Raw genomic sequence first — 14,312 nt, forward strand, 5'->3', positions numbered from 1 at the left:
ACAAAATGCTTTTAACAGCACCCGTCACTTTTTGAATGCTTTGCTGCTTAGAAATTTCTTCCGCCAGATACCCTAAATCATCTCTCTCGAGTTAAAAGTTCCACAGTTCTCTAGGGCAGGGGCAAAATGCCACCAGTCTCTTTGCTAAAACATAACAAGAGTCACCTTTGCTCCAGTTCCCAACAAATTCCTCATCTTCATCTGAAATTACCTCAGCTAGAATTTTATTGTCCATATCACTATCAAAATGTTGGACAAAGCCATTCAACAAGCCTCTAGGAAGTTCCAAACTTTCCTACACTTTCCTGTCTTCTCTTGAGCCCTTCAAACTTTTCCAACCTCTGCCTGTTACCTAGTTCCAAAGTCACTTCTGCATTTTTGGATATCTTCTCAGCAACACCCGACTCTACTGGTACCAATTTACTGCATTAGTTTGTTTTCATGCTGCTGATAAAGACATACCTGAAACTAGGACCATGAAAAGGTTTAACTGGACTTCCAAATGGCTGGGGAGGTCTCAAAATCATGGTGGGAGGCAAAAGGCACTTCTTACTTGGCAGCAGCAAGAGAAAATGAGGAAGAAGCAAAAGCAAAAACCCCTGATAAACCCATCAGATCTCAAGAGAATTTATCATGAGAATAGCACAGGAAAGACTGGCTCCCATGATTCAAGTACTTCCCCCTGGGTCCCTCCCACAACACATGGGAATTCTGGGAGATACAATTCAAGTTGAGATTTTGGTGGGGACACAGCCAAACCATATCAAGGACCATGTGTTATTACCTGATATTAAGGTTGGCAAGGGGTGGCATTTCTGCCCAGGGATAGCTATTCCCATTGGGAATTCCACCTAGGAGGTCTGGCTAGATTAAAATTTTTCTATAGTCTCTCCCAGTTTGGTGTCACCCTTGTTCCTTCTTAGTCTCCAGATCTTTGTACTCTTAGCAATTATGAGCATACTTTTGGAATATTTAAAGGTTTCCCAAGTATGGTTCTTTTCCTCTGCTTTTAAAGCAGAAGAAGGCATCTGCTATCTTATTAACTTTACTTAGTCTAAAGGAGTAAGTCTTACCCTCAGGGTGTGTGTTTTTTTGGGTAGTGTTAAAAATGCTCCCATACCATGTTTTATTTATATCCATTTTTAATGGTTAAAAGTAAAGCCAGCAGAGGGAACCCCAAGATAGTGATATGGTTTGGCTGTGTCCCCACCCAAATCTCATCTTGAATTGTAACTCCCACAATTCCCTTGTGTTGTGGGAGGAACCTGGTGAAAGGTGATTGAATTGTGGGGGCGGGTCTTTCCTGCACTGTTCTCATGATAGTGAATGAGTCTCAGGAAATCTGATGGCTTTAAAAACGGGAGTTTGCCAGCACAGTCTCTCTCTTTGCCCGCCACCATCCACGTAAGATGTGACTTCTTCCTCCTTATTTCCTTGAGGTTTTTTTGGCTGCATAGATTTGTACCACCATTTGTTTACACTCCTGTTGAGGCTCTCCAGTTTCCTCTGGGAGGAAAGTGATTGGGTTCAGGCCAGGACAGGTCTTTAACTGAACTGCAGGTTTTTCCAGCAGCAAAGCTTGATATTTGAGGAGGTGATTCTGTGTTAGCCAGAGACTTCCTTTAGAGGATAGCAGTGCTGCTACACTATGGGGTATGTAAACAGTTAAGTTATTCCTCATGGCTAACTCAGCCATGCAACTGCAACTGCTCAGAGGCAAGCTGGCCATTTTTTAGCCACCAAGTTAAGGTTTTTGCTTAGGTAACCATATGACTGCTGGGCTGGATCTTCAGCCTAAGTTAAAACTCCCAAGGCTATTCTCTTTCTTTTTGAGACATAAAGATTAAATGCCTTCGCTATGGGAATACTGAGCATAGGTGCTTTAAGTCAGGCTTTAGCTGATTAAAGGCCTTCTGAGCCTCAGGTTTTTAAGTTAGGGAGTGAGTTTATAGCTGCTTGAGTTTATTTTATAAGGCAGTATAAAGAGCAAGCCATTTTACTGTACCCAGGTATTTACAATTTACAAAAACCTGTAATGCCCAAAAATCCTCTTAGCTGTTTGAGTGTTCCAGGGAGGGGAAATGGAGAAATAGTCTTAATTATCTTCTCACTTAATGTTTTGGTTCTTTCTGACAAGACTAGACCAAGGTACCTCACTGAAGTTTGACAGAGCTGAGCGTTAGATTTGGAAACTTTATATCCTCTACCTGCTAGAAAATAAAGAGCGTTAGTGCCTTCTCGAGAAACCCCCTCAGTTGGGGCACAGAGGATAATATTATCTACATATTGTAAAACTTTAACCTGAGGATGAGAAAACTCAGAGAGATTTTTTGATAATGCTTGCCCAGACAGGTGGGCACTGTTTTGGACTCCCTGAGGCAGCACTGTACAGGTTAACTAGTTAGCCTGGTTGGAGGGATCTTTTTTTTTTTTTTTTTGAGATGGAGTCTTGCTCTGTCGCCCAGGTTGGAGTACAGTGGCATGATCTCAGCTCACTGCAAGCTCCACCTCCCGAGTTCATGCCATTCTCCTGCCTCAGCCTCCCGAGTAGCTGGGACTACGGGCACCCGTCACCACGCCTGGCTAATTTTTTGTATTTTTTAGTAGAGATGGGGTTTCACTGTGTTAGCCAGGATGGTCTTGATCTCCTGACCTCATGATCCGCCCACCTCAGCCTCCCAAAGTGCTGGGATTACAGGCGTGAGCCACTGCCCCTGGCCGGTTGGAGGGACTTTTTTAAAGCAAACAAGTATTGGGAGTTAGGGTGCAATGGTATGCAGAAAAAGGCATTTGTTAGGTTTAAAACTGAATCATTTAGTTCCCTCAGGTATTTGAGTTAGCAAAGTATAAGGATTAGGAACCACTGGATGGATTGGAACTATAGCTTTATTAACAAGATGGAGGTTCTGAACTAGCCTCCATTTCCCACTGGGTTTCTGTACCCCTAATATTGGGGTGTTGCAAGGCTTGAGAAGGTTTTGTGCTTTTAATTTATTCATAATGGGTTTTAGGTTTTTGTTTTGTTTTGTTTTTCAGCTTTTGGCTTTAGTGGGTACTGCTTTTGGTTACGGAAGAAGGTGGAATTTTTAAGTGAATTTGAACCAGTAAACAGTTGTAGCCTGGCCAATTTTCCCTTGACTTGTCCACACCTCTGGGTTAATATTGGTTTTTAATAAGGGGAGGACAAAGAGTTTGTTCTGGAGCCATAAGGATAGTGGCTCCCATATGGGCTAGAATATCTTTTTTTTTTTTTTTTTTTTTTTTGCAATAGGGTTTGGCTTAGAAGTAGCATAGCATCTCTTAAGTTAGATTAAACACTTGGATTAAATTTTGGAAAGCCTCTATATATTTATTAGGGTAATTAGAGAACCTGCCCAGGTCCCCCTTTACTTGTTTAAGGTCTTGCAATGAGCAGGAAACTTGAGCCCTAGTAGCACCATTGGGCATTTCCTGCAGGGGCAACAGCGAAGTTGGGAATTTCTTGAGGGGCACTACCAGAGGAGCTAATGATCTGGCTATTGTGGGGCAGGTAGGGCACCCAGAAGTTTTTTTCCAGGGTTCCCCAAGGGTTTTTTTCTTGACTCTGGGGAACCATCCTTTGCAGGCTTGCCTGACGTGGCTGCCAAAAGGGTGGGGTTAACTGTACGATGCTTACAAAGATTTAGGTTATCTTGCAAGGCAAAGAAAACCTGTACACTGGGAACCTTGGACCATTTGCCCTTTTGCCTACAAAAAAGTTTTAGTTGTTGAATAGTATAGAAATCAAGACTTTCCTCAGGCCAGGTTCGTTTGTTCCCAAGATGGTCATAAGGCCACGCCCTTGTGTAACAGAATATACGCCACTTTCTCTTTAGAGTCGTAGGGTTAAAGGAGTTCCAGTGATTTTGAATGCACTCAAGGGACGTACAGAATGCAGATGGTCTGTTACCCATCTAGAGAGTGGGAGACAAGGCACTCCTTAGTCCCCTTCCTTGCTTTGGCGTGACCAAGGGTGGAAGGAAAGAGAGAAAAGGTGTTGCCCTTTTGCCCTTCTCCTCTTTTCTTCTCTTCTCTGGGTCCTGGCAACCATTATAGGTGCCACCCCATGGATACAAGTGTGACCTTTACTCATGGATCCAGAGGAGGTAGTAGGCAGGACTAGTCACACTTACCTGTGCAAGACCCTAGCTTTCCACCCTGTTGGATGCTTAGACCCACTCAGCCCAAAGGCTCCCAAGGTACCCAATAGGCCTGGGAGAGATTATGTAGTAGTTGGACTTGGGCAAGACTCTTTAATGGAGGGTATTTTAATACCATATTTGGCTTCCCCTGCTATGGCCCCAGTGAAAAATTGGAATCCCACAGAATGGAACTGATTAACTTTCAAACACAAAATTCTTTTTTTGTTTAAATCCCAATGTCGTTGAATGCAGAACAGGTGCCTTAAAAGAACATAAGAATTGAATGGCTGCCCTTCCTTTGATGGGGATGGTATTGAAGCTAAGACCTGTTTTATTAGGATAGCTTCCTCCTGGCTGTTGAAAGTGGAGTTTTTTTGTTTACAAATAGGACATGTTGCCTGATCACTGATAGAGGGACATAAAAGGAAAAAGAATTAGGAAACTAGAAGTTTGGGGAAGAGGGCTGACGGGGCTCCCCATGGAGAAAAATCCTATTCCACTAGGTGGTGCCGTAGGGTTGCAAATGTTGTGTAAAAACTCTGACTCCAAATTCTTTTCAGGCAAAAGTTAGAGAGGTTTGGGGTTTGATAGGATGTCCCCATAGCATGCCCCCCGCCCCCCATGCAACCAGCATAAGAAAATTAACTTGTCTTATAAAGGAACTGTTTAAATTTATTGAACAATGCTGAACTTTTATATGAAGGAAAAAAGAACCAAATGGAGAGGAGGATATTCACTCAGGGTGAAATATCCTCCCATATGTTACCATGAATATTTATTATTGAGAGATAGAAGGGACCTTACTAGGTAAAAATTTAGACTAAAATATTGAATTCCCTGCTTCTAGGAAGTTACAAAAACAGTAACTTTTTGAATTACATTCCTGATTACTAAGACACTGACTAACTTTACCCAGCAAGATCTCAGCATTCTGTGCTTCTCAATATCCCACCCTTTCCCCTTTAAATTTGAAGCCCTCAAAGTCATCTTTGAAGAAAAGCATAGGCCTGTCTCCTGGGCACGTCCTCAACTTTGGCAAATAAATTTTCTAAAATGATGGAGATTTGTCTTGTCACTTTCTTTGATTGACATCTGGTAACCACGAAGGGATCCTGAGTGAAAGTAGCCTGGCCTGGGGCAGTTTGCCTTTCAGTGCTTGGTACTGGCTCGGGCACCTTGTAGCCTGAACCAACAGGACAATCTACTGAAGTCTGGGACCTCTTTCCTCCAGGGATCCCTGATCTTCCAATGTTTCTCAGTTGGGGGGGTCTGAGGTTTATTCGCTGTTAAAAAAGAAAAACTCCCTTTTTTTGGGAGTTTTTCCACTGGTTTCCATCATGGAAGGTGAGTTTGTCTGCTTCTGCATTGGCAGAGAGCAGTCTCCAGCTTGGGCCCCATTCCTAGGTAAGAAACTGGTTTGGAATTCTGTCTTGTAAATTCTTTAAATGACTAAAATTAGCACTAACAACCAGCTGGTGCTAACTTCCTGCTTACACTTGGAGTGCTTAGAAATCGTATATTTTGTGTGATCATTGTTAGTTTTGCTTAACTGTTTTTGTTGCTTGTCTCTGCTTTGTGTGTGTGTGTATGTGTATACGTTTCGGTCCTTTCCCCAATCAGATCTGACCAACTCTGAACCCTCTAGCTCATGAGTGTGGAATCTTCCATGCTGGAGAAATAGAGCACCTTGCTTCCCTCAGCCTTTTGGGGCATTCTTGGGCAACTGAGAATCACCTGAGGGTGTCTGGGAGAAACACTCCCTAAGATGTGCAGCAGCTCCAAATAGGTTTCCTCTTTCAGAAGAACATATTTAGGTCTCATCTCAGCCGGCAGGTCTGAGGAACCAACCCCTCCTGCAACTTGAGCCCCTGACACACTTGTGCCAGATAGCTGTGACACGGGTAGACCAAACCGGTTCAGGAGGTAACGGCCCTGAAAAGCCAGGTCTGCAAGCAGCACATTTTGGGTCGGACATACGTCCCGACTTCATCAAATCCAAAGAGGAGCTCTAAATTATGGGGAACAAGTCCTCTAAGACCCCAGCAGCTGCAGAACACAAAATTCCCCTTTAGAAACTCTGGCTGGCTATATGCAAAGTACTTATGGCAAATCACAAATCATGCAAATATTTAAACAAGTGGACCACTATAAGTAAAGCAGATTCTAAGTTACAATGACCTAAATGGGGATCTTTTGAGATGCCCGAATTAGTGTACCTGAGAACCAGGATGGAAAATGCAGGCGCAACAAATAAGCAACCAGAATGGGAGAGTTATTTTCAGTGGTACCTGGAGAGTAGCAAAAGGGGTGAAGACTGCCTCATCTCCCTATAGGAGGCAAACAAGCAACTTAGAAATGCTAATCAAGAACTCTCTAATCTTTTACCTCTCTTAAAGAAATCCTTGAAATCCCTTATTCCCACTTGGCAACTCCACCTACACTCCCACTCTACCCTAACCTCTCTGAACTTCCCCAGACCAGATCTGTCCCACTTTTCTCCTTCACGTTTAACACTCGCTCAACAAAAGGCAGGAATAGGACTTCAAAGACTCCAGCTGCTGCTGATTCCCCGACAGCCCCAATGGCAGCGTCTCTTCTGGAAGATGTAGAAAAGGGGGATCCTACGGGGACTTCTCTTATGACCACCCCATTTTGGGAACAACTGGTAACAGGTAGGGGAGCCCCAGCGATTGTCTACCAACCTTGGTCAAAGGCTGAATTGTGAGTCATAGTTAAAGAATTTCCTGGCCCCCATAAAGACCCAATCAGGTTTGCCCAAGAATTTCAGCTCAGTATCAGAACCTATGACCCAGGTCACTCAGACCTTTATCAGCTGGTCCACATGTTGGTCTCAGAAGCTAAAGCTAAGGAACAGCTAGAAAAAGCACAATGGTCAGACCCTATAACAGATTTGACCCCTGAAGGCCCAGTAGAGCCACAACAACCAGCCCCCCCAAATCCAGAAGATAGGTGTAAAGATGCACAGGAGTGAGCAATGACTGTTAAATACTATTCCTCCAGTGTTCCAAAGGGCTGTGGATTGCAGAAAAACCCAGCAATGCTGCCAGAACCCAAATGCATTAGTTTTAGATTATTTCACACATCTTGATATAACTTTTAGACAACATTGTGAGATGACAGCTGATTGCTTTGAAAATAAAAATGATACATTATTAAAGGCAAATTTATTAAATGGACTAGGTGATATTTAGCCACCCTTGTAAAATGCTACATGATAAACTGGGCCATAGACAGAACTAATGAACTAGTTAACTTAGCTGACCAATTACCCCACAGTACGATAAAAAAGGAAAAACAGAAGATTGCTGGGGTTATGCATGTACAGCTAAAGCAATTAACTTCCAAACCTATCAGCCCCAGAAAGATTTTTAAGCTCTCTAGGTCTGAGAACCCTTCCCTCCCAGTCTGTTGCTATGGTAAAAGTCCGGGACCCCTTAAAAGGGATTGCCTTAGGCTGAAATGAAAGAAAGGGCAGGAAAATGCAACTCAGGAAAACTAGGGGTGCTCCGAGAAAGTACAGGAGTTTCATGTCTCCAAATATTCTACCCTGACAAAAAAATTGGGGGAGATTAATATAATAGCCATGAGCCGACAACACAGGCATGATTATATCTCTGACAAATCTCAGCTTATTTAGAAACCCCATTCCTCGGAGTAATAAAAAAGTTAACATGGTGGGTATGTCTAATAAAACAATCTTACGTTTTAAGTACAAACCTTTACCTTCCCGTTTCATTGGGTTCAGCTCCCCCACCGCAGGCTCTAAGTGTGACGTGCTCAGCAGGTCCCACATGTTTCTTATATGCCTTGCGGCCCTTGTCAATCTTTTGGGCCATGATCTCCTCAACATCCATAATGCCGATATATCTTTTTCATCAAAAGGTGAACTTTTTTAAGAATTGGAACCAGATGACCAAAAATACCAAATTAAAAAAATGTCCTGACAATGTACCACAATTTACTACCAGTAATGTTAAAACATCATCTTGTGACCAAGAAAATGAAATGGAGAGAGAAGAGGAAATATTAGGGGAGAAGAGAAGACATTGGAATAAAGAATAGGAAATGATAAAACTCCTCTTATCTTCCCCAATTTTCCTGTTTAAACCAGAAGCAGAACGCTTGCTCAAGGATGTCCGTTCCACTTACGGTCTCAGTCAAATACAGATATAGGGAAAATATTCTCAGCCATTCTCATAAAGGTAGAGATAAACCCTAAGAAACACCTACTCAACCTTAAACAGTATCGTCTCTGATATTGTAGAGGAAGCCATAGATGGAATCGCCCCTATCATAGAAGATTACCTGAAAAGGGGACTCACTATTCCCTGCACAAGCCCCTGCAACAGCCCTATATTCCCAGTAAAGAAACCAAGTGGGAGGGGTTGGAGATTTGTACAGGACTTGAGGGCAATAAATAATATCGCAATACCTAGACACCCAATAATCCCCAACCCACATATCCTATCAGCTACACCCACTATCAGCCAGTATTTCTCAGTTGCAGATCTCTGCAGTGCCTTCTTTAGTATTCCTGTAGATCCAGACAGCCGGTATTTGTTTACCTTTACTTGGAAAGAAGGGCAATATATGTGGACAGTAATGCCTCAAGGGTATAAACAAAGTCTCACTTATACACAAAGTCCCAAATATTAAAAGCTGATTTAGAGGATTTAATGTTTCCCCAGGGCTCAACACTCATTCAGTATGTAGATGACCTTCTCCTTTGTTCAGACACACTATCTTCCTCCCAGGAAGATAGTCTATATTTACTCAAACAGCCACCAAGGGACACAAAGTGTCCAAAGACAAACTTCAGCTATGCTTGCTGCAAGTTAAGCATTTGGAGGCATATTATCTCAGTCAAAGTACTGAGTATTAACCCTAACAGAGTGAGAGGAATTTTAGCTTTCCCAATGCCTGTCACTAATAAACAATTTAGAGGATTTTGGGTCCTGGCTGGCTATTGTAGAAACTGGATACCAAATTCTTCTTTATGACTCAAACTCTGTAGGCATAGTTAAAAAATGAACAACCTGATCCCATCTTGTGGAGTCTTGAGGGACAAGCAGCTGTACAACAAATAAAGGAAATTCTAACTAATGCCCCAGCCTTAGGGCACCCAAACTACAAACTGTCTTTCTCCCTTTCCATACACGAAACTGGAGGTACTGCATCCAGGGTACTGATCCAGAAACATGGTGATCATCAGAGACCTATAGGCTATTTTAGCCAATACCTGGACCTGGTGGCTTGAGGGTTGCCTCCTTGTGTGAGAGCAATAGCAACCATGGCCCTTCTGTACAAGTCTGTTGAAGAAATAATTATGTGTTCTCCCCTTAACCATTCCTGTGCCACATTCTCCTGAGACCCTTCTAAACTCTCATCATACTCAACGTGTGTCTGTCAACCGGTTAGCCTCTTATCAAATTTTGCTTGTACCATCTTCCAATATTACTACTTCCAGTATAATAATCTTAATCTGGCTACTCTCTTACCAGGCCCTTCTGACAAGACCCCTCGTGACTGTGTTCTGATGACTGACTGACTTCTCACCCCCAGGACAGACCTACAAGAGATGCCACTGGATCATGCTAAAATAGAATGGTATACAGATGGGTCTTATTTAAGAGGAGAGGATGGAAATTTTGGAGCAGGATATGCTGTGGTTTCCTTATCAGAGGTAATTAAACCCGGTCCTCTTCCCGAAGCCAGATCATCTCAAGTGGCCGAGTTGATTGCCCTGACCCGTGGTTGTCAACTGGCAAAATACAAGGCTGAAAACATTTACACTGACAGCTGCTATGCTTTTGGGGTTTGCATGACTTTGGGATGCTATGGAAAGATGGAGGATATTTAGCCTCCTCAGGGCAACCCATAAAAAATGTACAACATATATCAGAGCTGTTAGAAGCTATTCTAAAACTCACATGTTTGGCAATTATAAAAATCCCAGTCACTCAAAATTAGACACTACGGAAATGGTAACCAATTAGCTGATGCCACCGCTAAAAGAGCAGCACCCGAGCCACCAGCCCCAATCCAGGAAACGGCCATAAAACCCGAAACACTTAGAAACATGTTGAAAGAAACCCAGAGCAGAGCTCCTGCAAAAGAGAAATCTACCTAGAAACAGTCAGGGAGACACTTTTCTCCCGAAACTGAAATATGGTGTGGATCTAACAACCATTACTCCAGGGGGATGCCAGGTGCCCCTTATGGAATATGTCCATAATCTAACCCACTGTAACCCAGATAAAATGATATCCTGGCATAAACAATATTACTGGAAACCATCCTTCACAGTGGCACAAGTTTTAGTCTTGATGTGTTATTTGTCCCAAATATAAAGGAAAGCCACCCAGGGTCATTTTCCCCTTCCAGCTGGACCTTCTGAGGTATAGCAGCTTGATTTTATTCAACTGCTATCATCTCAAGATTAAAAGTATGTTTTACTAATGCTCTGCATGTTTTCCCATTGGGTTAAAGCTTTCCCTGCAGGCAAGCAACAGCCATGGCCGTTGGAAAAATCCTACTAGAAAAAATTATCCTACTGCGGCGAGTCCCAGGTGAACATCACAGCGACAGGGGAACTCACTTTACTGGCCAGGTTATTCAAAATATTTGTAAAATTTGGCCCATATTTTCACATTTCCATTGTGCCTACCATCCCCAATCCTCAGGCCTAGTGGAGAGGCACAACTGGCTAAATTCACCTCCAGGCATTTCACCTCCCCTGGCCCAAAGCACTCCCCCTAGTGCTGCTTAAACTCCAATCCACCCCTTTTGGAAAACAACTGTGTCCTCAAGAAATAATAACCGAGGCCCATGTGTATGGGAACAAACATAATCAACCCAACTTTTCTCAAGGGAGATATATTGCAATATTGTGAGGGACTTAATCGCCTTAAAAAAAAGCCAAGATTTGGTAAAGAATTCCTTTCATAGTGTGCCCCATGAAGATAAGGTGCCTGGTCACAATCTGCAATCCAGAGATTTTGTCTATTGGAAAAGACATCTAATAAATAATTCCCTTCAACCCCAATGGAAGGGCCCACACCAGGTACTATTGACTAATCTATGTCCCATAAAATTAGAAGGTGTAGACTCATGGATTCATCTCTCTCATCTTGAGGCACAACCTCCTGAGTGGACTGTAACTCCCACCAAAGACCTTTGCCTCCAGTTCACTAAACATTGACCTCCAACCCAGGATTAGAAGCAGACAACAGCTGTTGTGGACTGCTTAAACCCAAGACACAGGACCAGGCCTGTACACAAAGAAATGCCTATGTTTACTGTACAATAACCATTACAATTATTGTCCTAGATATACTGTCATCTGCTGTCTAATAAAGAACAGGGCACTTGCCTTGTCTGATTTAACACCCTTTAGTAACTAAGATGAATTTCACAACCTTGCTATTATTAATCATGTATCCCTTCACCTTCTTGCCACTGCCATCCACTGATGCTCATGAAACAAACCTGTTTCTACAATGGGCTCAGGATTATGCAGACAGATTACGTAAGAACACCTGCTTGATATGCGGACTCACACCTCTTTCCAGTGGCTCCAGCCTCCCATGGTGGGTATCCTCCTTCTAAGGTCAGGACTGGATAGAACACCAAAAATTTATTACATCACAGAAACAGTTTGGTATCCTTCATGCTGGCATAACAAAAGACAATATATATAGTTGGCCCATTAAAAACACTCTTGGCCAGGAATGGTGGCTCATGCCTGTAATCCCAGCACTTTAGGAGGCCGAGGCGGGTGGATCATTTGAGATCAGGAGTTTCAGACCAGGCCTGGCCAACATGGTGAAACCCCGTCTCTACTAAAAATGCAAAAATTAGCCAGGTGTGGTGGTGTATGCCTGTAATCCCAGCTACTTGGCAGGCTGAGGCAGGAGAATTGCTTGAACCTGGGAGTTGGAGGTTGCAGTGAGCTGAGAACATGCCACTGCACTCCAGCCTGGGCGATGGAGTGAGATTCCATGTCAAAATAAATGAATAAATAAAAACACTCTTAAGAACAAGGGACATGGGAGACGTTTTTCAGTGGAAAGGACCAGCTCATTAGCTCTCACTTCAGCATTTCCCCCCAACTAAAAGTGGTGACCAAGCCCCAAACAATGGCCCGTTTTCACAATGGAATAATGCAAACTTGGGATGGATTTATCTGGTTCACCCCTTCATTTGGTCAACTCAGCCAAAACGCTCCTTTGTGCTGGGAGCAAAGAAATTACACCCAGGACCTGTGGCCAAACAGTAGGAAGGTATATGGGGTGGACACCTGGAGAATGTTGTGACCACATTATCGTATTATGAGACACTGACTGGCATGCCACAGACTGGGTGCGGTGATCAAGTATTTATTGGCTAGCTCCAAATGGGACATATTGGCTATGTGGCACTAACTTACGGCTGTGGTCACCTCCAGCGTGGTTGAGACAATGCTCCCTCCCGAGGTTATGCTTGGGCACAAGGACAGTAATTCAGACCCTGCCAAAAACAGCAAACCTTTTTCATTTACAATCTCATTGGACACGTTCAGTATTCCAATGATATGATCATTTAACTTCAATCTTTGTACCACAGATAGCTATTGAAGATGCTATATGGGATATAGAAGCCTTAACAAATTACACCCAAAAGGCCCTGAATGATGGCTACATGAGTTATCTCTGCCAAACGGTGGGGTCATGCTTATGAGGAAAGCTGTGCTGCAAAATCATATGGCTTTAGATACACTGACGGCAGCACAAGGGGGCATCTGCGCCAGAACAAATGAATGTTGTGTGTATATTCCAGAAAATGAAGAACATAACCCGGCTTATGACTGATATGAAAACCCAGATAATCAACCTGTCAGACCCAAAACCCTCACTGATTGGTTGAGCAGTTGGTTTGGATTCTGGGGAACTTGGTGGCAAAAGCTAGTGCTTATAATAAGAATAATTTCCGATTTGTCCTGTTTTTGCTTATAATGTTGTTATGGTATATGTTTGCAAATAAGTCCATGTGTAACTGAAAGGGCTAGGGTAATGACTGCCCAAAGAATTGCTCTAATTGAGGAGGCAGTAATGTAGCCAGACCTAGCTTCCAGTTTTGCCCTCCTTTTGTTGCTATAAGTCTGGCCTAGGTCCCTATACATTTTTCTTTTTTTCCTCTTTCTTTTTTCCTTTCCTCCCTATTTTTTATCTTCGTGGGACATGATCTCCTAGGAATGAGCATTCCTCGTGACGAAGGACTTGAACTTCTAGGAATAAACCATCCCAGCAACAACAAACTAGCAGGTGGGAAGAAAGGAGGAAGCAGCACCCTGAGGCCAGGAACCCACATTCCTTTTTAAAATGCTTTTCTCCAAAAGATTTTAAAGAAAAAAAAACGCGGAAATGTGAAAGGAAATTAAACTTTGGGAGGCCAAACTCATTTAGCCAAAGGGAAAAGTCAAGCTGGGAACTGGGTCACGCAAACCTGTCTCCCCCTTTTGGTTCTTAAATAAGATGGCTACAAGATGAAAGGCTACACGCCTCCCCCATATTTTGCCCACAAGGAGATTCCTGGTGAGCTGCTCAAATTTCACCATGGTGGCCAGGCGCGGTGGCTCACGCCTGTAATCCCAGCACTTTGGAAGGCCGAGGCGGGCGGATCACTTGAGGTCAGGAGTTTGAGACCAGCTTGGCCAACATGGGGAAACCCCGTCTCTACTAAAAATACAAAAAGTAGCTGGGTGTTGTGGCACACAGCTGTAATCCCAGCTACATGAGAGGCTGAGGCGGGAGAATTGTTTGAACCTGGAAGGTGGAGGTTGCAGTGAGCCGAGATCACGCCAGTGCCCTCCAGCCTGGGCGGCAGAGCGAGACTCCATTTCAAAAAAGTAAAAACCATGGCAATGCAAATTGATAGCTTATCTTTACAGGTGCAGTCACCCTAGCCCATCTAATTGCTCCCCTACCACATTTTGTCTGCGTTATCTTATGTAAAATGCAGATTCCCCACGTTTTTCCTCTGCCCCTGTTTGTAAAAACTCTATGCTTCTCAATACTCCGCCCTTTCCCCTTCAAATCTGGAGCCCTCAAAATCATCTTTGGAGAAAGGCATAGACCTGTCTCCTGGGTACGT

This window comes from Pongo pygmaeus, chromosome 17 (assembly GCF_028885625.2).
Source record: "Pongo pygmaeus isolate AG05252 chromosome 17, NHGRI_mPonPyg2-v2.0_pri, whole genome shotgun sequence".
Classification (NCBI taxonomy): domain Eukaryota; kingdom Metazoa; phylum Chordata; class Mammalia; order Primates; family Hominidae; genus Pongo; species Pongo pygmaeus.